Raw genomic sequence first — 27,238 nt, forward strand, 5'->3', positions numbered from 1 at the left:
TGCTCTTAGATCTGTATAGAAAGTCTGTATGTGGGATCACCATTGTTACTGAACAACTAGCCGTTAGTGATTGTCAAATAAGTGGCGAAAAACTATGGTAGGAGGGGACCTAGGGGAAGTTTAAAGACCAAGCTCTGGATACTCTCCCCAACGAAACATATAAACAACAATGGTACCAGAGGGTCTCAAGAAATGTGCCCAGAGGAAAAGAAAAGCCAACCTATCCCTGACCTCTAGAGAGATGCGTCACAGAAGGCTCTCAACAGGATGAGGAAAATACCCATCAGTCACCAAACGGATCCGCCCTTCATCATTTGGGATTTTATCCGTACCACCCGTCTGAGAAGATCGGTGCCACATTCAGAGGTCAACCAGGTGGAAAGGGGGTTCCTCAACAGATATAGGCAATGACAGTGTGGTGTGCCTCTCGATGTTATGAGTGGCCAACAATGGGACTGGGGTGTGCAGTGTTAGAAAGTGTGTGGAAGTGAAGAAACCAAGAAAGGGGTGTATTAAAATTGGTTCAGAAAGAGCACTAAACAAACTTTATTCTCTGTGTGCCTAACATACCAATATTAAAAATAAGTGTAACCCAGGGCTGTCTGATTATGTAGACCACCTGAGGTAGACGTGGTCAACTAGTTTCTGCAATTAAGGGACTATTGCGTCCTTGCATTCATCAGGACCAAAATGTAAATAAAACTACTGCACCTTGTGGATTAAGTGAAGTGAAGGATGACACCAGGAAGGCAAATGACAAGTGCATATGGTCACCTGAATGCTCCGGGTGCCCTTACAGTCTGTGTTGATCACTAGGAGTGAGGGATAGGTTGGCTTTTCTTTTCCTCTGGGCACATTTCTTGAGACCCTCTGGTACCATTGTTGTTTATATGTCAAATAAGTGGCCCAGTAATAATATTGAGTATCCGTTGCTCCTAAGCCTCCATCAGCTATCGTAGAACTTTAGTTCAGGCAATGGTAATCAGTCGTTTGGACTACGGAAATGCTCTCCTGGCTGAAGTAGGAGAGACCTTGCTAGCTAAATTACAAGTAATTCAGAATACGGCAGCCAGAATGATTTTAAACCGTCCTGCAGGTTCTCCCTCAACTCCTTTGCTAAGGGAACTGCACTGGCTTTCAGTAAAAAAATAATATTTTTTTAAAATCTGTTGCTTAACTTTTAACGCTCTGAAAGGCGGAAATCCACTCTACTTGCAAATTAAACTCATGCAATACTCACCTTGTAGAAACCTAAGATCCAGCACACTTGTCCTTCTCAAGGTTCCCCGATTTCGCCTAACTTGCCCAAGAGGCTTTCTTATCTTGCTCCAAGATATTGGAATAAGCTCCCGGTATCCCTGCGCAAAATTTCTAGCTACTGTATATTTAGGAAACAGTTCAATGCCTTTTTGTTCTAAGTGTCTCCTCTGATTTGCACTGGTCCTTCCAATCCTTCAGGTTACTATTTTCTGGGCAGCGCCGAGATGCCCCAGTGGTGAGTCGAACGCTTTAGAAATAAATATAACATAACATAAAACAACATCATATGTGTCCAAGGTACACTTCCCTAGTGAAATCCTTTAGTATTTCCCTTATCAAATGAAAGACAAGAATAAGGTCCTAATTTTAAGAAATGCTCCAGTTGGGACCTCCACTGGGAAGTTTCATAGGATGCACAGCATTCGGGGCATTGCGATCATTTTATTTAGAGCTATCTTGCCCAGAATGGATTAGGGGAGTGACTTCTATCGTCTAAGAACCTGGTTTGCCCTTTCAAAAAAAGAGGTTGTTTTACATATCCAATTATCACATGATTGTTTGTGTATTTGGATTCTATAGTATTTAAAGGAGTCTGATGGTACAGTCATCTGCGATAGTCTTCCCTACTCTCTCATATTCCCTCTAAGTGGTACCAAAACAGATTTGACCACGTTGACCTCCAGGTTAGACACCGAACCAAAGACATTCACAATTTGTATAAGTCTATCCCCAGTTTGGAGGGGGGTCTTGTATTGCAATAAGAGCAGGTGATCATCAGCATGTAGTGCAATATGGTCCTCCTTCCTCCCACTCCATCTCAAGCCGCTTTTCAAGGCATCCCTTTGCACCCACTGTGCTATGGGTTTGATTACTAAAGTGAAGAACATTGGGGAGAGGATGGTAACCCTGCCGAGTCCCGCTGGATAGGAAAGGGATGGAAAAGCACCCCAATGACCTTCACTTGTGCCCAGAGTGAAGAGAATAGGACCTTGACCCGCGTAATACATTTATGGCCCAACTTCATTTGGTGTAGCTCTTATATTAGAAATTCCTAGTTATTTGAATTTAAAGATTTATCAAAGTTGAGTAAAAGTAAAGCCAGGGGCCCACCTAAGTGCCAGGAATTATTTAATGCAATCCGGAGACATGAAATACAGTGCCTACGGCTACAGCCCAGCATTAGGGCATTTTGGTGTTTATGCTCACGAGTTTGAATATGCGGTAGAAGTCTATTTACCAACACTGTCACTAATATTTTAGTCTCATTATTGACTAGGGATATGAGCTGATATGATCCACACAAGTCTGGTGGTCTCCGAAGTTTATGAATTGCAATTATTGTGGATGTGTCAAAGGTGTGTGGCTGATGTCCTTTTTCTACACCTCACAGTAAAGAGCTAGCAAGTGAGGGGCCACGTTTGAAGCAAACATCTAAATAATTTCACCAGAAAACTATTAGGACCAGATATCTTCCATGAGTGGATATCCCCAATGGCTGTCCTTGTTTCATTCCCATTATGGTTGTTTAAGTGATGTTCCTCACCAGGTTGCGGGCGCTACACGGCTAAAGACTGGGTGTATGTGCTCTATGTTGCAAAGTGTCTGTGATATCGCATGACACTGTTACCCGGTGCCCTCACATATACTGTATAGCAGCGGTAATCATGGAGACATAATTTCTCGTAACCAGCCTGTATAATAATTTGACTGTCTTGTTGCCAGCTTCATATAGGAAAGGCCAGCCAAAGTTTTTTTGGCCGTATTTAACGCAAGATCATGAAATTCTGTGTGCTTCAACTGCACCTTGTCTAATAAATACATGGCCCATAAATCATGTATCTGATTCTCCAGCTGAATAATTCAGATTCAACCTCTTTCACTCTATATTACACCTCCTATCATTGACACATCATATCTTAAGGCCCTGCCCCTAATCACAGTCCTAAGCACCTCATATGTATAGCCAAGGGCTGAACCGAGGTTAAGTTCAACTCAAAATGTCACTTGCATCCTCTCTCAAGGCAGCGGAGAAGTCACCATCAACCAATCACCACACATTTAAGAGCCACATAATCTATGGTCTCTCAGCCTGGCTATAAAAAAGTTAGCAAGGTTGGTAAATGATCAGAAATCTCTCTGGGTAGGATTGCAACTTCTGCCACATTTTGAGCCTCCGTGGTGGGAAAGAAGAATAACATGTGAAAAACAGTCATAAGTAGCGGATCTCAATCAATCAATCAATCAGGGGTTTGTATAGCATGCCTACTAATCTGTGAGAGTTTCAAGGCGCTGAGGGTGGAGGGGGTTGCTGATCTGTCTGGGCTGGGGTTCAGTTGAAGGGCCAGGTCTTGAGGTCCTACCTGAATTAGGTCAGCAACAGGGATTGCCTGAGGTGGAGATTCCGGGTGTTCCAGGTCTTGGAAGCGAGGTAGGAGAAGGATCTTCCTCTGGATCTAGTCTTGTGAGCCTGTGGGACGGTGGCCAGGGCCAGTTCAGCAGATTGGAGCTGTTTGGTGGGTACGTGGAATGAGAGGCGGTGGTTCAGATATGCTGGTCCTGCAGTGTGGATGGCTTTGTAAGCATGTGTGAGGAGCTTGAAAGTGATTCTTTTGTTGACTGGGAGCTATTTGAGTTCTTGAAGGTGTTCGATGATATGGCTGTGGCGGAGGATCCTGATATGGCTGCGGCATTTTGAACATTTTGAACGTTCTGTAGTTTCCTGAGACGTTTCTGGGTGACACCAGTGTAGAGTGCATTGCTATAGTCGAGTCCACTACTGATGAGTGCGTCGGCGACAATCTTTCTGGAATCGGTGGGGATCCATCTGAATGTCTTTCAGAGCAGACGTAGCATGTGGAAGCATGATGAGGATACAGTGCTGATCTGATGGTCCATTGTGAGTGAGGAGTGCAGTATGATGGAGAGGTTTCATGTGTGCTCTATGGGGGTGGGGGTGTCCAATGCGGTGGGCCACCAGGAGTCATTCCAAGCTGAGGGGGTGATTCCCAGGATGAGGACTTCGGTCTTGTCATAGCTGAGTTTGAGGCAACTGTCTTTCATCCAGATGGCAACAGCCTTCATCTCGCTATGGCCATTGGTTCATTGGTGAGGGAGAGGATCAGCTGGGTGTCATCGGTGTAGGACATGATGTTGAGTCCGTGGTTCCTGACAATGGCTGCGAAAGGGGGCCATGTAGATGTTGAAGAGGGTGGGGCTCAGGGAGGAGCCCTGGGGCACTCCAAAGCTGATCTCTGAGGGTTCTGAGAGGAACAGAGGTAGTCTGATTCATTGTGTTCAACCAGTGAGGAAGGAGTGGATCTAGTCCAGGGCATTGCAGCAGATGCTGGCGTTGTGGAGTCTTGTGATTAGGTAGCAGTGGTAATGGTGTCAAAGGCAGCGAGAGGTCCAGAAGGATGAGAGCTGTGGATTTGCCCTGGTTGAGGAGGGAGCGGATATCGTCAGTGGTGGTGAGGAGTGCGGTCTCAGTGCTTTGGTTGCTTCAGAAGCCAGTTTGTGAGATGTCCAGGACATAGGTTGCTTCAATGAACTCAGAGAGTTTGGCATTGATGACCTTCTCAATTATCTAAATGGAAAGGCCTTGTCTTCCCTTTGAAGGTCTCCCCAAATACCTGCAAACCCAAGGGAGGCCACCCCGTCCAACAGTCTGGATGATCATGGAACAGGTCCCTATGTGGGTGCTTAGTTTCTAGTTTTAATTTCATGTCCATGTTGAAGTGCTTTCCTATTATGGGGCATATTCTCAAGGAGCTATCGGCACTTTATCGCAGCCAAAGACAAGATAAATGTACCGCCCCATACACAAGCTGGTGCTAACAGCCCATATCACCAGTTTCCCGGCAATAGCATATTCAAAAATCATCGCCACGGATGACCCCTGCACTATCGCTAATGAGATGCAGAGAAGGCGTTTCCGAGCAAAAAGCTGCGATAACACCACTCCACAACATTCTCAACGACCAGCCAGTTCAGTGATAAGAGCACAAAACAGGCAATAAGGCCTGTTAACAGCAGGAAACTAACACCTTCTCTGACCAGGTGTAAAGGACGACAACCGGCAGCAGCCAAGGGAGCACAGCCCAGAGCCCAACATGAAGAACAACAGATGCACCTGAGCAACTGAACATACAGCCCGGAGCCCCAATAGGTATCAACACCTACCGCCACCTCGATTCCCCCCTGGACCCCACCAACCCCTCCCTTTGGAAAAAGGGAATGCACATCAATTCCACAAAGCCATGAACCAAACTAATTGCCAGAAGTCGCACAATCACAACACCTAACATACAGGTGTGGCCAGAACAATTGAAATTATACATTAATGTCATGTAATCAAAATAAAACGTTTATTACAGATTTAACAAAAAACAACAATCTTGAAGAGGCACAGCGGGTCTTCTCCGGGCATTCTATAAGTCACAGCCTGCAAGACAGAAATACAGATAAGAAGGTGTGTCATGCAGTAGCGGACCCCCCTCCCCCAAGCGCCTTGAGAACCTCCAGGTGAGTAGCGCGCTATACAAATGCCTTGATTGATTGCGCCTATCAAAGTACAGGGAGAGAGAACGGAAGAGAGAGAGGGGGGAGAGAAAGAGAAAGAGAAAGAGAGGAAGAGAGGATGAGAAAAAGATAAAGAGAGGGAGAGAGAGAGAGAGGGAGAGAGAAAGAGAGGGAGAGAGAAAAAGAGGGAGAGAGAGAGATGGAGAGAGAAAGAGAGGGAGAGAGAGAAAGAGGGAGAGAGGAATAGAGAAAGAAAGAAAGAGAGGGAGAGACAGAGGGAGAGAGGGAGAGAGAAAGAGAGGGAGAGAAAGAGGGGGAGAGAGTGCCGACACTGCAGACCCAGGACTCACTGCTCACCTGCAGCCACTGGTGTGTCTCCAACCATGTGCCGGTACAAACTGCAGTCCCCCAGGTCCCTCATCTGAAACAGTTGCCAGAGACATGAATGGCAGAGTCCATACTGTAGCACACGCCATCAGCGTTTGCCCGCCCCTGTAAACACAGGCTAATACACCTCAGACCCTCCCCCAGCCCAGCGGAGATGCCTGCCCCTGCGCACTCAGGCCTCACTGCTCACCTTTTGCCACCGGCGTGTCTCCGAAAGGGCCCACCATGTGCATGTGGGAGCCCCAAGCCCAGGGTCCATGAACATGGCACTGTCCACATCATGCAGCCCCGCACCACGGGCCACCAGGTCACACACTTGATTCTGGGTCTTGATTTTGCTATGGCAGAGAACATATCAGTGCACCCGGCTGGCTCAGGCCTACACTGCGGTCCAGCAGGGCTCACAATACTGCCACCATTCCGGACCTACTGGACGGCGCATTATCACAGGCTGCACACACGTTCAGCACTTAAGGTGCCCCTACCTCAGTGCACCGAAAGACACAGTCCCATGGGGCGGTGTGCCTGTGCATGCCGCAGTGTATCTGGTGCCACCAAGTCTGTGCCCCGCAAGACATGGACCCTTTAATATTGAGTCCTGCGGTGCGGACGCCATCATGTCACCCCTTGCATCGGGCAATGTGCTGTGTCCGGCCCTAGGCCCTCATGCAGAAATGAAAACCACATGGAGACACCCAGTTGCAGAGTGGAAATGGCGACCAGCACGTGCGCCAGGCCCTTTTTATTGGCAGGGTCACATGTCCTGTGGCACTGTGCTGGATGGGTGTCGTGTGGGTGTAAACCAGCCGTGAGGGAGTGGCTGTGGCATGCTGACAACTAGACCTGTGAGCAGCAGGTCCCTACAGGGTAGACCTGAGACATGTAGCGTTGTCCCCCCCCTGTGAGCATAAGCGGAGTGGGCTGGCCTGGCCTGGCGTATGCCAGTCCAGCGTAAGGGTGTGAACAATGACCCCTGGGCTCTGAGCGTGGTTCCATTCTGATGTGGACAGGGAAGTAACTAGTGCGTGTGTCTCCGTTCTAGAGTCAGGGCCACCCGGCACACATTCAGCTATGTGTCACCCTGTTACCCAAGTCCCACAACATGAGCAACATAGTCGTAAGGGGAAATCATTGATCCTACATGCATCCATATACCTCCAGACTTGCAAGATCATAGACATGACACATCGGTGTGAAAATGCCTGTTTAATGCACATTCAGTTGAGTGTTGCAGCTGGAGCAGTACAGGGCCCTGCAAACCCCACTTAACATTGTGAGCCCGTGGAGGGCCAGCCAGAGTCATTCAGGGAATGACATATGCATTGGAAGAGGAAGAGTTCAGTCCGCAGTCTGATTGCTGTGTCATTGGCGATCAAACAGAATATGAAAGTCCATGTCGAAGTCCAAGGTGAGTGTCGCAGAGTGTATCGGGGGACAGTGGAAGGTGATGATGCAGAGGGCCAAGCAGAAACTGGCCACATTGCGGTGTGAGAGGGTTATCGCTTCCTTCTGACTACGAGGACAGATTCATCTGCATATTCGTCCTCTGCTGTTTCAGGTGCTTCACATGTGGGTGGTGGTGTTCTGACTCCAGCAATGTGTGGCACTGAGATGGGGATGTGGGTGGAGTGGTAGCAGCAGCATGCATCAGCGCTAGGCCTTGTGGCACCAATGCCATGAGGAGGGTCTTTATGGCATTGAGTGACACAGCTACCTCTTGCTCATGAGCAGCCATGGCAGCCAATCTTTCTGCCCACGTCCGATTCATGTTCTCCATGAGCCTCCCCATGAGTCCCAACTCCTGGGCGAGCTCGCTGGAGCCACTCTGACTAGACCGTTGTTCTTGTCGCAGAGTCAGCACTCTGGTGATGTCAGCCATGGTATGTTGGAGGGCATGGGGCAGAATGTCGTTGTCCGTTAGGGACTGTGAGTTGTCCCTGATGGGACTTAGACACCCACGTATGGCATCTAGTTTGTCTGCAATGCGGTCAAACTCCACCTGCACCGGTTCAGCCAACTTTTCCGGGCACCCCAACACACGGTGTTGGAAGGCCATGTTTCTGTTGTGGGGGTCCTGGAAGGCAGCCGTGGTGGTGGGTGCTGCCTGCTGTGTATTCTGTGCAGGGGGTGGCTTCTGCTGGTAGCAGCTGGGCTGCCCAGGCCCTGGAAGTGGACTGGGGAGGCTGTCCAAGAGCTGTTGGAGGGAGTCAGAGTCAAAGGTGTTGTGGTCCTCTTCGTCATCAGAGAAGAGAGTTTGGGACTGCTTGCAGGAAATGTTGGATTTCCCGCTGCAATGTGAAGGGGAGATGCAGTTTAACATTGTGTTCACTTGTATGTTTTCAAATTGTACATTTTTACATTCAGACTGCATGACAGTGTACATTGTGACTGTGGAGAGCTGCCTATTTGATGTGGGACAGTGCACATTCTGACAACATCAAGTATGTGTGTTTGTACTTGTACATTGTTAACTCACATTTCCCTGCTATGCCACATGTGATTGGCCAGTTTCTGTACACAAGCGGTACCAGTTGTGTCCTCTGTTCTGTTGTGGACGTGTTGCGCATTGTGCCACATCATTGTCAATGTTGATGTGCTTTGCAAGTGATGTGTGTGTGCCGCATTTTGGGGGGGTCGCCCCTGTAGCTCTGATTTGGCTGCCCCTTATCCCTTACATGCAATGTGCCTCTGACTTCTGTGCTTATACAGTGAGGAGATGTTGCATACTTGGATGCATTGGTCTCTTGGTGGGCGTTGGGGGTCTGTGGCATGATTTATCCGCAGACGTGCTGTGCTTACTTGTGCATGTGTGCTATTGTGCTCATCTTCCCCCATCCCCCCAGTCCCCACTCCGACTGCATTCACCTTGTCCATGATGGTCTGCCCTATTCCAGTTTTAGTTTCCAATGTCACAGAGGAGGTGACAAACAGTAGTTGGTGGTGTTCTATCCCCAACGTTATCAGGATCCTGTTTTCCTCCGGACTGAACCTTTTCTTCCAACTCTTCTTCTCCTTGCCCTTCCCTGACTCCGAGGACCCAGGCTAGTCCTCCGGGGGGCACTTGCTCCGGCTGCCTCCATTATGCTTGGCTGTTGTTTGGCTTTTGTATGTGGTTTTTTCCGAACTTCTATAGTGCATTTTCCCGCATGTCGCGTGGGGATTGCAGGCCTGTGGCTGGTTTTCTCTGATTTCTGTATCGCGATTTGCCCATCAATGCTTTTTTCGTGTTGGTGTTTCGCATTTTTGCGGCGTCGCATTGATTTTAACGTGTTAATTTGAGGCGTTGTGGTGGCGCTGTGGCCGCCATGTTGTGAATACCTCGTTAACATGGTGTTATTTTTCCGCGATAGACTGCGATGTGAAGAGTTGCGTTAAGCTACTTTTGCCATAGTTATCACACGTTCTTGAGAATATCCCAGTTTTCCAATGTGTGCATGAGTGATAAGAAGAGTCGATAATTGCTATTTTTAATTTAAAAGTGCAATAGAATGGATTTAGAACATCATGTTATTGAAAGCTCCTTTGAAAGCTATGGGGTGGCAGAGGGCCAATGATTGCTCTTATAGACCTTCTGGTACAAAGTTCCAATGTTTATACCTCATTTTAACAATCCAGCCTAAGTGGGTAGAATGTTCTAATAGCGTTATAACAGTTCTGCCTCAGCTACACCGGTCACAAAACATCCTCTCCATCAATATAGGCTGCCATAACTGTAACTCAAATAGATAGCCTTTAACGTCCAGTATACCATTTGGCATCAGGCTTTCATAATTTATTAACAGAACACAAATTGGAACATGTCTGACAATGAATACAACTTTTATCATTGTGATAAGGACTTATTACCACTATTATGACTTTATCAATAATAATAATACCATCTATTATTATCACTAATAATATTTTATAAATAATAGTAATAAAATATGTCAATGTGCGTAATAACAACCATGGGACCACTGTCTGCTCTTAAAAAAACCTTTTTTCAACCATTTCCAAAGGGAAAGGGGTCTCTTGGGGACCCCTTCCCATTTGCAAATGGGTTACCACCAATTTGAAGTTGGTGGCAAATTGCGAATGTTTTGAAACTGCATTCACAGTCGTAAAACATTTTCGCATACCACTGTGATTCACTATTTGGAAGGGATGCCCTAAATGCGCTCCTTCCAAATACTGAATCACAAACCCATTTTGTGATTCGGTAACATGTTACCGAATTGCAAAAGAGGGTTTGATACATGTAAAAAGCCTTTTTTTGCATAAGCAAAGGTACCGAATCTGTGAATCGGCCCATTTGCAAATGCAAAATTGGTTGATACATCTGGCCCATAACTCCTTTGGGCAAGAGAAAGCGGCATCATCTCTAAAGAGAGCAGGAAAGGCATGTCTTAGCTCTCGGAAACAAAAATAATAACTGTGGGTCTTAGACGATGGGAAGGCTATGTGTGTGTAGAAATGACTATGTGTATGCTTCCAAGTTTGAGCAGACTACTGGACATTTACCCTTTGTGAAAAAATGTCCATCAGTTACTCTTCCTGTACCGCGGAGGAGTCGATGTGATGGCAATGATGGCAGTTCCTCTGAAGGCACAGAGATCACCACTGGGCTGGCACTCATCTCAAAATGTAACAGTCATCTGTTCATCAGGGTGGTGGAAGTAATGTCGTCCTCCATCCTGATGGACAGAGGCAAAGCTGCCAAACCATAAATCAGGCTCAAATCGTTCCAAATGTAAATGTAAATGTCATGTTACTTAAAGAGCGCACTGTCACCAGACATCACCTTGCGGTGTCGCCTATTCGGCTTCCTGGCGCTGATACTTATACCGCTGTGGAACCCCTCCTGGCTTTCTCTGTGAAGTGTCCACTCCTGGGCACCCCCAGGGTGAAGCCAGGCATCCTTAGCGCTGTTGGGGCCGGTGTGGAGGCTAAGCAAGCTATTGCCCAGAGTTGCAGCGTGGGGCCCGTGATTAGAATAGGCACTGAGGCGAGAATTAACAGGTCCGAGGAAATTGAGCACAAGACCCTGCCGAGGCGGGAAATGAACCCTGGTCCCTGGCCAGAACTCTGCATCAGGGTCTGCCGCTCTAACCATTGAGCCACACTCCTCCACCAGAGAACATTTTAAAATTCGAAACCCGCCATTTTTCTGATATATGTTTCCCATAATCAAAGACTGTTCTGAATGGGTAAGCACATCTATCGCAAACATTCAAGCCCTTAGTTACATAGTGGTAGATTTGAAGACCAAGCATCTCTGAAGAGTAGCCCATGAGATGTTCTAAAATATGACACATGGAAATTCTGGAAGTAGGAAGGACACCTTGTTGGTGTTCCTTGAAAGTGTCAGCACTTTTTCTTCCCTGGAGTGTTTGTGGAACTTAGCTAAACTATTGTGTTGTCTTAAAGTGTGTTGAGGGTAGGTATGCAAAAAATTATTCTGGACGTCGCCCAAGATGGTGGAGTGAGGGCGTTGTAGAGCAGCAGCCTACTAGGAGCTCCCACCGTCTCACCTCACTTTATGACTCTAAGAAGGGGGAGAAAATAACCGGAGGATTGAATATGCTACATTCTGTTTGGCGATCTTAAAGGTGAAAAAACTTAAGCTGGACACACCTGCCTGAATCGGGATCGGTATTCCGTCTGTCCTTGCGGCTGCAGTGGTACAGCGCGCTGCGGCTTCAGGGGCACTCCTGACCTCTGGCCCCGATAGTCCTGGTGGAGTTATTACAACTTGGAGCGGGTCCGGATGTAGCGGCTTTGCCTGGCGTGCACTTCCTCACTGCTTGTGAGGCATACTATCTTGGTACTGAATCGTGGATCGGTGCTCGGCATGTCGGGGCTGCTGGTGCGGCGCAGACGGGTGTCTCTGGTTTCTGCCACCGACAGTGGTGTGTCTGTGTCCGCAGGAACTACGGGTCGGAGCACACTAGAGAATATGGCCCCGAAAATTGTGCCCAGAGCCACTCGCACCACTAAAGTTGCTATTGTTGAATCTGCAGCAGCCCCCCCCCGGCTTTACCGGCACCCATCTCAATGACGACCATCCCAGCTTGACGACCATCCCAGCTTCCCTGGCTGTTCTGGTGGTTCCTTCATCCAGTGCCATACAGATTACAACGAGCCTACCCGTGACTCCACCTGGAACCGGTAAGCCACTCTTGCGCCCTCCCGTTCTGGGTATTTCTGATGTTATGCCATTAAATGGGGAAAGCAAGAGAGGGCTCTCTGGCTCTCATGCGGGCAGTTCAGGAAGCACTTGTACTGCGGCGGATAATGACTGTAATAGCGGGAAGAGCGCCGGCTCTAGCTTAGGCAATGACGGCAATAAACAACCTTTTTCTCACGCCGGCATTAACAATGTTGCCTCAGCCGGGGCTATTTTAGATACAACACTTCTTTCTACTACAACTATTACAACTACTTTAATTTCCAGCCCTCCCAGTACTCAGATGCTAGAAGAAGCGGAGATTAATGCATCTGGGGGCTTACGAGAGATCAATCCTGGTGAGTTCGAGAGGGACACTAATATTAAAGCTGACAGGATCTTGGAAGAAGAAACGGGGTGGTCAATAGACACAGGAGACACGCGGGTCGGTACAGACATATCAGTTTCCCTCCCTGAGGGGGTAGAGGAGGGGGGCGGAGAAGGCTCAAATGAAGACTATGAGGAGGTGGAAGACGATGAGGGAACTGTCAATTTCACCGCCGGTTCTCCCTCAGATACCGCCAAGTTTTTGGCCGCTCGAAGGGAGAAAGCAAAATCTAAAGCCAAGCTGAAGAGTAAAAAAGGGAGAACTGGCACTACTGAGGGGCTTTCAAGTATAATCTCAGCTTCTACACCGAAGAAGGCTCACCTCACAGAAAAAAAGCCCTCTCAGGAAGTGGATACAGGCTAAAGGGCTAGTAAAAAATATGACCCTTCGGCTGTCAGGTACAAGTCCACCTATATCTGATTCTCCGAAAAATGATTCTACGGCATCCATGGATCCTCTTCCCACGGACCGTGGGATTGACAGTACTAATCTTCGGCATCCCACAAATATTATTCTTTCGCCCCGATGGTTAATTCGCCTCTTCCTCCTGTAGTTCTGGAACTTGACTCCAGCCACCCATCATCAGCTGCTGTAGAATCTACTTCAGACTCTACCTCAGGACTTAATACCTCTTCAGCTCTTTCAATCCACCCGGGCTCATCCCCCTTACTCTCTCTAACATCAAGCGCGGGCTCTGACGCAGCTACTATAACCTCACTGCGGGCTATCTCTGGAGAATCTGACTCTACTTCTGTCTCCTCTCCTCTCGATATTATATGCTGCAAACCTTAACCAATCAGCGTCTGGAAGCTCAAGATCACTTTTTGCAGTTGCGGGAGGTTAATAACAAACTGCAGAACTCTCTAGCAGAGATGAATTCCAAATTAGGGGTATATCACAGGATATCGATGAGCTCCAACAGAGGGTAGTACACGTAGAGGAGGACTCGGCCTGTACAGAATACACCCTGAGTCAACATGATGCCCAGATTACAGCCTTACAGCTGAAAGTGGAAGATTTAGAAAATCGCCAACGGCGTTCGAACTTGAGACTTTTCGGTATTCCAAAAGGAGTCAAAGGACCCACGGGCTTACCTCGTGAATCTATTGCCCAAAGCCTTTCCGGACTTAGTGGACTGGGACTGGGACTGGCAGATCCAGAGGGCTCATCGCCTTCCTCTAGTATCAATGAATAGGGAAAGTAAATTCCCCAGGCCTATCCTTATCAATTTTGGCAACTTCCTCTTAAGGCAGGCAGTTTCCCTGAAAGCACGCCCAAACTCCCCAGTAACCGTTGATAATCTGTCCTTCTTTGTACAATCAGACCTGAGCAAAGCGACCATGGATAGGAGGTGGAAGTTAAAGAAACTTATTGATCCTTTCAAATCCATAGGGGGGCAAGTGTTTTTACAAGAGCCGGCTCGCCTCAAGGTTATCAAAGGAAATCACACTTATTTTTTCACAGATGAGAAGGAGGCAGAGATTGCACACTCTCAGAGACGGGTGTCTCTGGTTTCTGTCACCGACAGTGGTGTGTCTGTGTCCGCAGGAACTATGGGTCGGAGCACACTAGAGAATATGGCCCCGAAAATTGTGCCCAGAGCCACTCGCACCACTAAAGTTGCTATTGTTGAATCTGCAGCAGCCCCTCCGGCTTTACTGGCACCCATCTCAACGACGACCATCCCAGCTTCCCTGGCTGTTCTGGTGGTTCCTTCATCCAGTGTCATAAAGATTACAACGAGCCTACCCGTGACTCCACCTGGAACCGGTAAGCCACTCTTGCGCCCTCCCGTTCTGGTTATTTCTGATGTTATGCCATTGAATGGGGAAAGCAAGAGAGGGCTCTCTGGCTCTCATGCGGGCAGTTCAGGAAGCACTTGTACTGCGGCGGATAATGACTGTAATAGCGGGAAGAGCGCCGGCTCCAGCTTAGGCAATGACGGCAATAAACAACCTTTTGCTCACGCCGGCATTAACAATGTTGCCTCAGCCGGGGCTATTTTAGATACAACACTTCTTTCTACTACAACTATTACAACTACTTTAATTTCCAGCCCTCCCAGTACTCAGATGCTAGAAGAAGCTGAGATTAATGCATCTGGGGGCTTACGAGAGATCAATCCTGGTGAGTTCGAGAGGGACACTAATATTAAAGCTGCCAGGATCTTGGAAGAAGAAATGGGGGGGTCAATAGACACAGGAGACACAAGGGTCGGTACAGACATATCAGTTTCCCTCCCTGAGGGGGTAGAGGAGGGGGGCGGAGAAGGCTCAAATGAAGACTATGAGGAGGTGGAAGACGATGTGGGAACTGTCAATTTCACCGCCGGTTCTCCCTCAGATACCGCCAAGTTTTTGGCCGCTCGAAGGGAGAAAGCAAAATCTAAAGCCAAGCTGAAGAGTAAAAAAGGGAGAACTGGCACTACTGAGGGGCTTTCAAGTATAATCTCAGCGTCTACACCGAAGAAGGCTCACCTAACAGAAAAAAAGCCCTCTCAGGAAGTGGATACAGGCTAAAGGGCTAGTAAAAAATATGACCCTTCGGCTGTCAGGTACAAGTCCACCTATATCTGATTCTCCGAAAAATGATTCTACGGCATCCATGGATCCTCTTCCCAGGGACCGTGGGATTGACAGTACTAATCTTCGGCATCCCACAAATATTATTCCTTCGCCCGATGGTTAATTCGCCTCTTCCTCCTGTAGTTCTGGAACTTGACTCCAGCCACCCATCATCAGCTGCTGTAGAATCTACTTCAGACTCTACCTCAGGACTTAATACCTCTTCAGCTCTTTCAATCCACCCGGGCTCATCCCCCTTACTCTCTCTAACATCAAGCGCGGGCTCTGACACAGCTACTATAACCTCACTGCGGGCTATCTCTGGAGAATCTGACTCTACTTCTGTCTCCTCTCCTCTCGATATTATATGCTGCAAACCTTATCCAATCAGGGTCTGGAAGCTCAAGATCACTTTTTGCAGTTGCGGGAGGTTAATAACAAACTGCAGAACTCTCTAGCAGAGATGAATTCCAAATTAGGGGGGATATCACAGGATATCTATGAGCTCCAACAGAGGGTAGTACACATAGAGGAGGACTCGGCCTGTACGGAATACTACCTGAGTCAACATGATGCCCAGATTACAGCCTTACAGCTGAAAGTGGAAGATTTAGAAAATCGCCAACGGCGTTCGAACTTGAGACTTTTCGGTATTCCAAAAGGAGTCAAAGGATCAGACCCACGGGCTTACCTCGTGAATCTATTGTCCAAAGCCTTTCCGGACTTAGTGGACTGCGACTGGGACTGGCAGATCCAGAGGGCTCATCGCCTTCCTCTAGTATCAAGGAATAGGGAAAGTAAATTCCCCAGGCCTATCCTTATCCATTTTGGCAACTTCCTCTTAAGGCAGGCAGTTTCCCTGAAAGCACGCCCAAACTCCCCAGTAACCATTGATAATCTGTCCTTCTTTGTACAATCAGACCTGAGCAAAGCGACCATGGATAGGAGGTGGAAGTTAAAGAAACTTATTGATCCTTTCAAATCCATAGGGGGCAAGTGTTTTTACAAGAGCCGGCTCGCCTCAAGGTTATCAAAGGAAATCACACTTATTTTTTCACAGATGAGAAGGAGGCAGAGATTGCACTATCTAAATATAGCTGATCTCCTACGTTAACTTTCTTCTCTTACTCCCTTAACGAGTGAGGGCTTATGCATAGACTGAGATACTAGGCTCTGGGGAGTTAGGGAGTTCGGGCTAGAATCTTACTTTATTTACCTTTTTTTTTGTCTGCTTCCTTCTCTCTTCTCCGTTATTTCTTCATTTTTTTTTCCTTCCTATTTTTGGAAAAATCGAGGGACGGTGGGTTGCTCTCGGCTGCTTCTCTCTGCAGCTGCCTTTACAGCGGCAGCAGGTTTCAGGGGGGTTTCTTCTCCTAGTGGGGAGATGGAAAGGGGGGAGGGGGTGGGGTCGGGGCTCTCCGGGGGGGATGGTCCTAGGGGGAAAACCTTAAAAATAACAACACGACATGGTATAGTTTGGAATATGACGGGAAGAGGCAATTTTTGTTTTTGGTGTGAGCAGAATGGTAGAATTGGTACACTTTATGTTTTGAAATGTATAAGTTAAAATGTTTGGCCTGGAACGTCGCAGGTCTGAACAATAAGAATAAAAGACGACTTGTCTCTGAAGAGCTCAGACTGTATGATCCACATCCTTTTTTTCTTTCAGAGACACATATTGCCTTTAAGGATAGGAAGTTACTCAATCAACTTGGTTATGACGTCATAATTAGCTCTACATTACAGGCATCAATTAGAGGCTCAGCTGGTCATGAGGCACGGTTGAGCTGTGCTGATGACGAGCTGAGCTCGTCATGAACAATGGGGATCTTCCTCCCATGGTGGCATTTCGGATGCGTGGCACGGCGGCGAGAGCGTGGCTGGTCGATCGTAGTTGGCGGGTGGGAGTGTAGAAGGTCAGGCGGTCGTTGAGGTACCTGGGGCCTAGGTCGTGGAGGGCTTTGTGGGTGAGGAGGCGGAACGTGATTCTTTTGCTGATGGGGAGCCAGTGCAGGTCTTTCAGGTGTACGGAGATGTGGCTGTGGCGGGGGATGTCCAGGATGAGTCGTGCGGAGGCGTTCTGGATGCGTTGGAGTCTTTTCTGCAGTTTGGCGGTGGTTCTGGTGTAGAGGGTGTTTCCGTAGTCCAGCCGGCTGGTGACAAGTGCCTGGGTGACCGTCTTCCTGGTTTTGGTGGGGATCCAACGGAAGATCTTTCGGAGCATGTGTAGGATGTTGAAACACGAGGATGAGACGGCGTTGACTTGTCTGGTCATCGACAGGGAGGAGTCCAGGATGAAGCCCAGGTTGCGTGCGTGGTCCGTTGGTTTGGGTGCGCTGCCTAGGGCCGGGGGCCACCAGGAGTTGTCCCAGGCAGATGGTGATGGTCCAAGGATGAGGACTTCCGTCTTGTCTGAGTTCAGTTTCAGACGGCTGTTCTTCATCCACTCTGCTACTTCTTTCATCCCTTCGTGCAGGTTGGTTCTGGCGGTGGCGGGGTCGTTGGTGAGGGAGAGGGTCAGCTGGGTGTCGTCGGTGTAGGAGATAATGTTGAGGCTGTGTTGGCGTGCGATGGCTGCGAGCGGGCTCATGTACACATTGAAAAGGGTGGGGCTGAGTGATGATCCTTGTGGTACGCCGCAGATGACTTCGGTGGCCTCTGATCTGAATGGGGGGAGGCGTACTCTCTGGGTTCTTCCGGTGAGGAACGAAATGATCCACTCCAGTGCCTTCTCTTGGATTCTGACGTTGCTGAGGCGTTGTACTAAGGTGCGGTGGCAGACAGTATCGAACGCTGCGGAGAGGTTCAGGAGGATGAGGGCCGAGGTTTCCCCGTTGTCGAGCAGGGTTCGGATGTCGTCGGTGGCTGCGATGAGGGAGGTCTCCGTGCTGTGATTTGCTCGGAAGCCGGACTGTGAGTGGTCGAGGGATCCGTTTGTCTCGAGGAAGGCGGCCAACTGTTTGTTGACGGTCTTCTCGATGAATTTGACAGGAAACGGGAGGAGCGAGATGGGGTGGTAGTTCTTGAGGTCGGTGGGGTCTGCTGATGGTTTCTTCAGAAGGGCACTGAGTTCGGCGTGTTTCCAGCTCTCCGGGAAGGTGGCGGTGTTGAAGGAGCAGTTGATGATGTCCCGGAGTTGGGGTGCGATGACGGAGTCGGCCTTGTTGAAGACGTGGTGGGGGCATGGGACGGTTGGTGATCCGGAGTGGATGGTGTTCATCGTGCGGGTGGTGTGTTCAGTGCTGACCGGGGTCCAGTCACGGAGGGTGGTGGTGGGGGGCGTCGGTTCTGTGGTGGGGTGCGTGGTCTGTTCGCCGAAGCTGTTGTGTATGTCTGCGATCTTGCTGTGGAAGAACATGGCGAGTGAGTCGCAGAGGTCTTGTGAGGGAGTGATGTCGTTGTTTCCGGCATCTATGGGCCTAATACTGATGAAGATCTGGTATTTGACCAAGTAAACACACAATTGGTGGGATGGGAGGGGGAACTAATTCTTATGGGTGATTTTAATTGTATCATGGACTATCAGCTATACACCACTAGATAGGGCGCCTTCCAGCGAATGCGCAAAGTCCGGGCTGCTATTTTGGAAATTGGTAGGCTACATAACATTAAGGATATTTGGCGCTCCATCTACCCGAAAGTCCCCGGTTATACTTATTACTCAGCGCCACACAAACTATGCTCCCGTATCGATATGGCTTGGGCTTCTGATAACATATTATCTACCAGCTCTATGGAGATCTGCCCTCGGGTTACTTCAGATCATAATCCAATCGTACTTATGTTTAATAATTTACAAGCTCAAGTAACACCCAGAATGTTTTCCTTCCAACGTCACTTATTATTGGATGAAGATTACATAACACAGCTTAAATTACACCTTTGTGAATTTATCAATTTTAATCTCAATTCAACTTCTTGTATACTAATATGGGATGCGTGCAAGGCCAGCATTAGAGGGTTCACTCAACAATACGTTCTTTGGCAAAATTCCGAACGTCGCAATGCTAATATCAAACTAACCTCCAACATTTTGGCACAAGAACTGTTCTTGGCTGATGCTTTAAGAGCCGAGAAATCGGATTAACACTTGGGCGTTTAAAATCAAATTTAAAAACAACTTTTTTGAGAAAAGTACTGTCAAATTGAATAAACTGAAAATTTCTCATTACTAGGGCGGAGACAAAATCGGGAAATTGCTAGCTTACAAAGTAGCTGATGATAGGGCATATACCTTGATCAAAAATATAAGGGGCTCCAATAATATTATGTATGACCAGCCAGCACAGATTCTTGCCCAATTTGCGGAATTTTAAAACATGCTATATACGCCGGAAAATCAACCTAGTATAGAGAAGATCTCAGATTACCTGGATAACAACATCAAAGAGAAATTCAACATACCTGGGCTCGATCAACTTTCTGAAGAGATTACTTTGTGACAAGCTATTCTTTCACTACCAACGGGGAAAGCAGCAGCAGGAGAAGATACTAATCCAGTCGAGCTCTACAAATCGTGTATAGAGGAGCTCATCCCTCTCTTCTCTCAGGTTATTCAATATATAGGGGCTAACGGCAAGGCACCTAGGTCCTGGAATATAGCAAAAATGTTTTTTGTTTTTTTTAAAAAAGGCAAACCGGCAGACAAGTGTGGGTCATACAGACCCATCTCACTGATCAATACCAATGCCGAAATCTTTGCAAAAATTTTAGCCAACCGTTTAGCTCCATTCATTTGCAAAATTGTTAATACTCAACAAAATGGCTTTGTAATAGGTAGAGACACTACGGCCCACATAAACACAGCGATAACTGCTTTTGACATAGTGGAGACTGGATCCACCCCACTCGGTATGATCTTACTGGATGCTGAGAAGGCTTTCGACCGAGAGGGGTGGGATTACCTCAGGTCTGTCTTGTCCTTTATTGGATTTAGAGGTCTTTCATAACCTGGCTAAGATCCTTATATGATAGGCCTGTAGCAAGTGTTAGTTACATAGGGCTTACCTCTCCCACCTTCGCTATTTCCCAGGGCACCTGGCAGGGGTGTCCATTATCACCCCTGCTGTTTGCTCTATCTATGTAACCTTTCCTATTTGCCCTTCCGCTATAATCTTGAATCTTACCATTTAGTTCTAGTCATCACTCTCTTAAAATCACCGCGTATGCAGACAACATTGTTATTTACTCTACGGATGTAGTAGAGGCATTAGAGGGTATTACAATAGAGGCCAGCAGATTCGGAGCCGTCTCTGGATATAAATTAAATATTAATAAAACACAATTTGTAGTAAATTACAAACCACAGGTTACCATCACCGGAATTTGTAAGGTTGCCAATTATCTAGGGGTGTAAATGTCATCTAAAACCAGGGATGTTATTTCAATAAATTACAATGTTTTATTAAAAGCAACTACTGGGCTACTTAAGAAATGGCATAAACTTCCTTTAAACATCATCAGTAGAATACATTTTATTAAAATGAAAGTACACTCCAAATTTCTTTATTTATTTCGTTCTATACCTTTAGCGCTCAACAATCTTTTTTTCAAGAAACTAGACGGGCTATGTAGTAGCTTTATTTGGGGGTACAAGAAAGTGCGCAGATCACTGACGTTACGTAAGGGCTCACTAGATACAGGGGGACTTAATTTTTCGGATTTCAAAATATATTACTGGGCCACCTTTATAGGCCGCTTACGTTCTTTGTTGAATTCGGATACTCAACTTTTTTTCATACCTTGATGCTAAATTCAGACTCCAGAATGTTCCTCCTAAGGCTAAATTACCCGAACTACTACAAAAGGGTCAAATTTAAGACTGCCCGAGACACGGCTAAAATCTGGTTTAACATCCTGACCTTTTGCAACACTTCTTTTTTTCATGCTAAATTACGGCTTTGGGGAAATCCGGGCCTTTCCGGGATTTTTAATGATGGCAGAGCAAGTATATGGTCTGCTCATGGCATCACAACACTGGGGGACCTTTATGGCTCACAGGGCTTTTTAGATTTCGGGGCACTTAAAAATGTATATAAACTGACCAATACAATGAGGTTTCAGTATATACAAATTCATGATTTTCTGATACACAAAATGAAAATTCTAGAAGTTGTTGACTCTGACATCTGGGACTGTTTTCATTCATCAAAAACAAAATCTCTAATTAGCGAAGGCTATAAGTGCCTCAATGCTCACAAGACAGGCAATTGCATGAGACTAGCTGAGAAATGGAGTTTGAAGATCGAATGTAATATTACATCTAAACACATTGCCTTTTCTCTCTCCAATCTGAATAATCTCGTTCAATCATCAAGCTTAAGGCTACAGCAAGTTAAAACTATCTGTCTGCTCTATTTCACACCTGAAGTAAAATCTAAATGGTCCACAAATGCTTCATACTGTGACCACACTAAATGCCCGAAATGTGATTTAGCTGGGGCCGATTTACAACATATGTTCTTTTCTTGTCCGGCTCTAAAGGACTTTTGGGCCGCCTTTGATAAGGCTTCGAAAATAAAACTAGGTAAATCACCACCTCTGTCAGCTTTATTGGTACTATTAGATATACACTCCGTACCTCTCCCTCAGCAGGCCCTAGTTACTATATTACTTTCATGTGCCAAATTAACTATCGCCCGTGCCTGGATCTCCCCGCAATCACCTTACATTATGGAGTGGTGGTCATTGGTCAACAAAATATATTCCATGGATGCAGCTCTGACAAAGCTAAAAGGGGTCCGGTCTCTTAGGAAATTTGAAAAAATCTGGGGTAATTTCGTTTAAATGGTAATGTATCTAAGGTGTACCTAAGTCCGAACCATTTCATTGCACTATCGTTTTTTATTGTTTTTTTTTATTGTTTCATCTCTCTGTCGTTGCTCCCGTTCCTCGATGATTGCTTTATTTCATCTACATTCATTATTGATCTATCCATTCTGCAGCTATCTTGTTATTTTCAGTCCTCCTCCCGGAAATGTATTGTATCTGTTTTTTACTGTTGTGTTGTCAATAAAAAAATAAAAATAAAACAAAGCAAAAAAGGTCTTAAAGTGTGTTGAGATCTACTACGAGCTTCAGTGCGCAGGAGCCGCCTGGGAACACCTATTTAAGGCGAGTCCCTCCTGATACTGCCCCCTGACAAGGTAGCTGCAAGCTGCGTGAGCGCTTTGCGCGCATTTCTCAACTTTGCTATTTTAAAACTTTAATTTCGTTTTACTTGGTTATTTGACCCCTGTTTTTAATTCGCCCCTTACTTGCACCATAATCGGCCCCCGCACCGCCGTTTGGGCGGGCCTGGTTCTGGGGTGGGTGCCCTGTTCGATTTTGGCCGCCATCTTGGAGTGGGGTGAGTGGATTGAGGCGTCTCTACCTTCCAGCGCTTCAGTGCGCAGGAGCCGCCTGGGAACACCTATTTAAAGCTCCTCCCCTAGCGCAGCGGGCGTGTCCTCGCGTGGCCGGAGTCGTGCCAGAGTCCTGCCCGTCTGCGCCCGTCCGCGCCAAGGACGCGCTGGGCGTTGCGGTACTCTGGTTAATGACTAATATTCCATCTTGGTGCCGCCATGCTGACATATTCGCGGGAGTGCCTGTTTGCCATCGGTCAGGTAAGCCGCTGTTGTACCCTTCCACCGGTACATCCATTGCGAGGCCCGTACCACTGCCCTTGTAATGGGTGGGCTCTTGACTCTCCGAGTCCTCTCCCTAGGATTAACTCCCCGGTGACCTGCCGTATTACAGACTTTCCTTCCTCCTTGCGGATCCTGAACCTGAATGTCAGGTCAGCGCTGAAACATTATCAGAACATCTTCGACCTTATTGAGGAGGAAGCTCCGGACATATTTGCCATTACTGAAACATGGCTACAGGATGTGGATACCGCTATTACAAATCTAGCCTGCCCACCTGGCTATTCTATGTACACCTTGAATAGGCTGTCCAGAGGTGGGGGTATAGCTTTAGTAGTAAGGTCCACCTATTCCTGTGTCTGGAGTGCCCTAAATATCCCTGGGTGTGAAAGTGCCTTGTTCAAGGTCTCTGTCAGCCCTGAGTTTACGCTTTCCGGGATGGGCGTCTATCGTCCGCCCGGCAGCGATGTGGCGTTTAGAAATGCTTTCCCCGACATTGTTGGCCCTTTGGTCGCAGACTGTGCCAACTTTTCCATCATGGGCGATTTGAATCTGCATTTCGACACCCTCTCAGGCCTGACAGTGCGCTCCATCTCCTCTGACCTAGAGGCCTTTCAACTTCCCCAGATGGTCTCTCAGCCTACCCATTCGGGGGGGCATATTTTGGATCCCTTGTTTACCAATCTGCCGGGGACTAAAATCACCTCTATCTCGCCGGTGGAATGGACAGACCACTTCTTGGTGTCTATCCTATGCCCTGTCTCAGCCACCCCTTCCATCTCCTCGGCTAGACGGGTTCAGAAGAGGGCCTGGAAGAAGCTTAGGTTAGAAGACTTCCATCGTCTTCTACTAGAGGAGCCGCTGGGCCCTTTGACGGATGTAGAAAAGGGGTATGACCTCTTCTGTTCCTGGATCACTAGGGCCTTGGACTCTCTGATACCCATTGTATCGACTAAAATCAACTCTAGAGAGTCGAGTCCCTGGTACGATGGCGCCCTTCGGGCCCTGAAGGGTGCCTGTAGACGGGCTGAGAGGGCCTGGAGGAAGACCTATGGGGCTGATTTAAAAACTGCATATGCCAGGTCCGTCAAGCTCTACCATCGGGCTATCTGTCGAGCTCGAGCGGCTTTTTATGCCGCAGAATTCCGGAACAGTACTAATCTGTCGAAAGCCATTTTTAAGGCCGTAAAAGATCTCATGGCAAAGCGGACTACCTCTACGACCGTAAGCTCCCTTTCCCACTGTGAATCCCTTGCCTCCTATTTCCTGGGGAAAGTCCAAGCTATCTATCGGACATTCCCTAGCATAGGGTCCGGTCGGGAAAGCACTAGTGGGACCCACCATCAGACTACTCTGCTTGTCTTCCCCCCCTCACCAGTCAAATTCCCTCGTCAACCTTTCCTTGGAAACAGGAGTAGTTCCAGCTAAGTGGAAGCAAGCTGTGGTGTCCCCAATTATCAAAAAGCCCTCCCTGGACCCGTCCAAGCCTGAAAGTTATCGCCCCATTTCGTTGCTACCCTGGCCAGCCAAGATCACTGAGGCCCATGTCAATCTGGCCCTGTCTGAACATCTTGTACGGACCAATGCCCTTGACCCCACACAAAACGGATTCCGTGCCGGCCACAGCACGGAAACCGCGTTACTTGTGATGGTGGAACATCTCCGTGCAAGGTTGGATGCTGGTCAAACGGCGGCGCTTATATTGTTAGACCTTAGCGCCGCCTTTGACACGGTAGACCACAGCATCCTCCTGCATCGGCTTGAGGAGACTGGCATTGGCGGTCAGGTGTTGCAATGGTTCCGCTCCTTTCTAGATGACCGCTCCTTCTGTGTTGCCATCCCTCCCTTCAAGTCCAATTTCCAACCGCTGGCCATGGGGGTTCCGCAAGGGTCCTCGCTGAGTCCCACGTTGTTCAATCTTTTCGTGAGACCGCTGGCTGATGTCGCTAGGCAGTGGGGCCTAACTTTGGTCTCATATGCCGACGACACACAGCTGGCCGTTACTCTCAGCGGGGATGCGGAGATTGAGGCCCCCAGGTTTCAGTCTGGACTGAAGGCGGTGGCTAGCTGGTTGACAGGCAACTGCCTTCAGCTAAATGCCACAAAAACGGAGGTGATGGTTGTCGGTAAGGGAGTGGAGTTGTGGGGTGACCAATGGTGGCCCTCAGAGCTGGGACCCACTCCGACCCCGGTATCGGAGGTGAAAAACCTGGGGGTCTGGCTGGATGCGGGCCTCTCCTTTGTAGGGCACACTAAAAAAACTGCGGCCTGTTGTTTCGGACTGCTAAGGGGCTTGAGACCTGTTCTCAAGTTCTTGGACGCCCCAACCAGGTAGCTGGTGATCCAGGCAACTATCATCTCTCGCCTGGACTATGCCAGCTCTCTTCTGGCTGGGGCTAACCAGGCCGAATTAACCCGTTTGCAGCGGGTTCAGAATGCTGCGGCGAGGGCGATTGTCGGCCTGCCCAGATTCAGCTCGGTGGCAAGTGTCCTTCGTTCCCTACATTGGCTCCCTGTCAGGAAGCGCATCCTCTATAAGGTTCTGTGTCTTGCCTTTAAGATTCTGAGAGGTATAGGCCCGGAAATCTTATCTAGCTGTCTCTCCTTTTATGTTCCCACCCGTACCCTCCGTTCCCAGGGCTTGGCCCTTGCTGTGGTCCCCAGATTCAGGCTCAGTCGCATGGGAGGCCGCTCGTTTAGTGTAAAGGCCGCGTCAGCATGGAACTCCCTTCCTGTTGAAATCCGTCTGATGGAGGACCTCTTGACTTTCCGGAGGGCTATAAAAACTTTCCTGTTTTAGCTGCTTTTATGTTTTTCATTCTCCTGTTGTGTTATGTTCTACCTTGTCTCTGCGCCGGGACACTCCTTGGCTGGAGTATCTGTGCGCATAATAAATTACTATAACATTAACATTAACATTAACATACTATGTCTAATTTGATATACACTATCCAGTCGACATTCTCCAAGCTCTCTTCAAAGAGAATAGATCCACTAAAAATACAAAAACCTTCTGCTCCTTCCACCAGACATCTAATCCACAGATTATCCAGTCCTTCTGCTTTCTGGAGGCCCAAATCTAAGCTTTATTCAGTGTCCTGCAGCTATACTCTGCATTTAATTTAAATGCTTCTATAACGTCCACTCTGCTCCCAGCTACTAGCACTCTGATCCCCACAGATTTAACATCCTACTGTGCGTCTCCAATTATAGAGCTCAGAGTGGAGCAAAGATCTTGTAGGCTTTTAGTGATTCCCCACTTAAGCGCGTCACACAGACCATGTTACACATTTGGAAACTATCTATTAGCTCAGCTTTGGTGAAGGACATGGTGGGACAGTGCAGGAGCATGCTGTGTATTTATTATTTTGAAACCCCTTCTCTTCCAGCACATTTATCTTTTTGTTGGTCGACAAATGGGGCACCAGTTCTTTCTGTTTGTTTTATTTATTTGAGAGGCATTCACCCATATAGGTCATTAGTTGGCATATGTTTAGGGTTTTCAGAGGTACCTACAGCCATTAAGGGATCTGAGAGCTATCACTCAGATCCCTAATGGTCTCCTCTGATGAAGTCATTCTGCCCCTAATCTTACTTGCATATCCTGGTGGTATGGGGAGGCTTCAATGAAAATTACAGCCTGACTTTTCTCTCAAACTGCTGCTGCATAAGATCTTACATAATCAGGCCATGTATTCCAGTCTCAAACGGGCCTCTCATTAGAGCCTGTGTGCACTATTATACTAAAATGCTGAGTGTCGGGCTGTGGCACTGGGACATCCCATTCCACCCTCTGCCTAAGTGGATGAGATTCTTTGAAGTACTAGTCACAGGCTTCCTCAGTGCTTTACTCAAAACGACAACAACTCTTGTGTCTTCAGCGGTCTGAAAAGGTATTTGGGACCTCCTAGGCTGCTTGGAGCAGAATCTGAGGTCTAGCCTCTTTTTTATACATGTGCTTTACACTTTAATTTTCGGTGTGATGGGTATGGAGCTGTTTAATACCTCCTTTTCACCAGTGTACTAAATTCTCGCAGCAGGCAACACAAATAGTCAGAAGACTAAGAACCCTACAAACCAACATGGCAAAGTTCCCTAAAGAACATCTGCTGTACAAGATACAGTCACCATGTTGTCCATAAGTCATCCTGGCTCACTCCACTTCCAGCTAAGGTTTGGTACACCACAGCCTGCCCTCAGTTATTCACAAAGTAGCACTTATTCCGGGCCTGTTATAACAGTAATGGAGGGGCATTTCTTGGGGATATCGGTGCGAGGCACAGAGTGAAGAGCAGGCATGTCCTCTCATATGGCTTCCATGGCCACACCACTGTTTTCCCAATTCAAC

Source organism: Lissotriton vulgaris, chromosome 6 (assembly GCF_964263255.1).
Source record: "Lissotriton vulgaris chromosome 6, aLisVul1.2, whole genome shotgun sequence".
NCBI classification, from domain to species: domain Eukaryota; kingdom Metazoa; phylum Chordata; class Amphibia; order Caudata; family Salamandridae; genus Lissotriton; species Lissotriton vulgaris.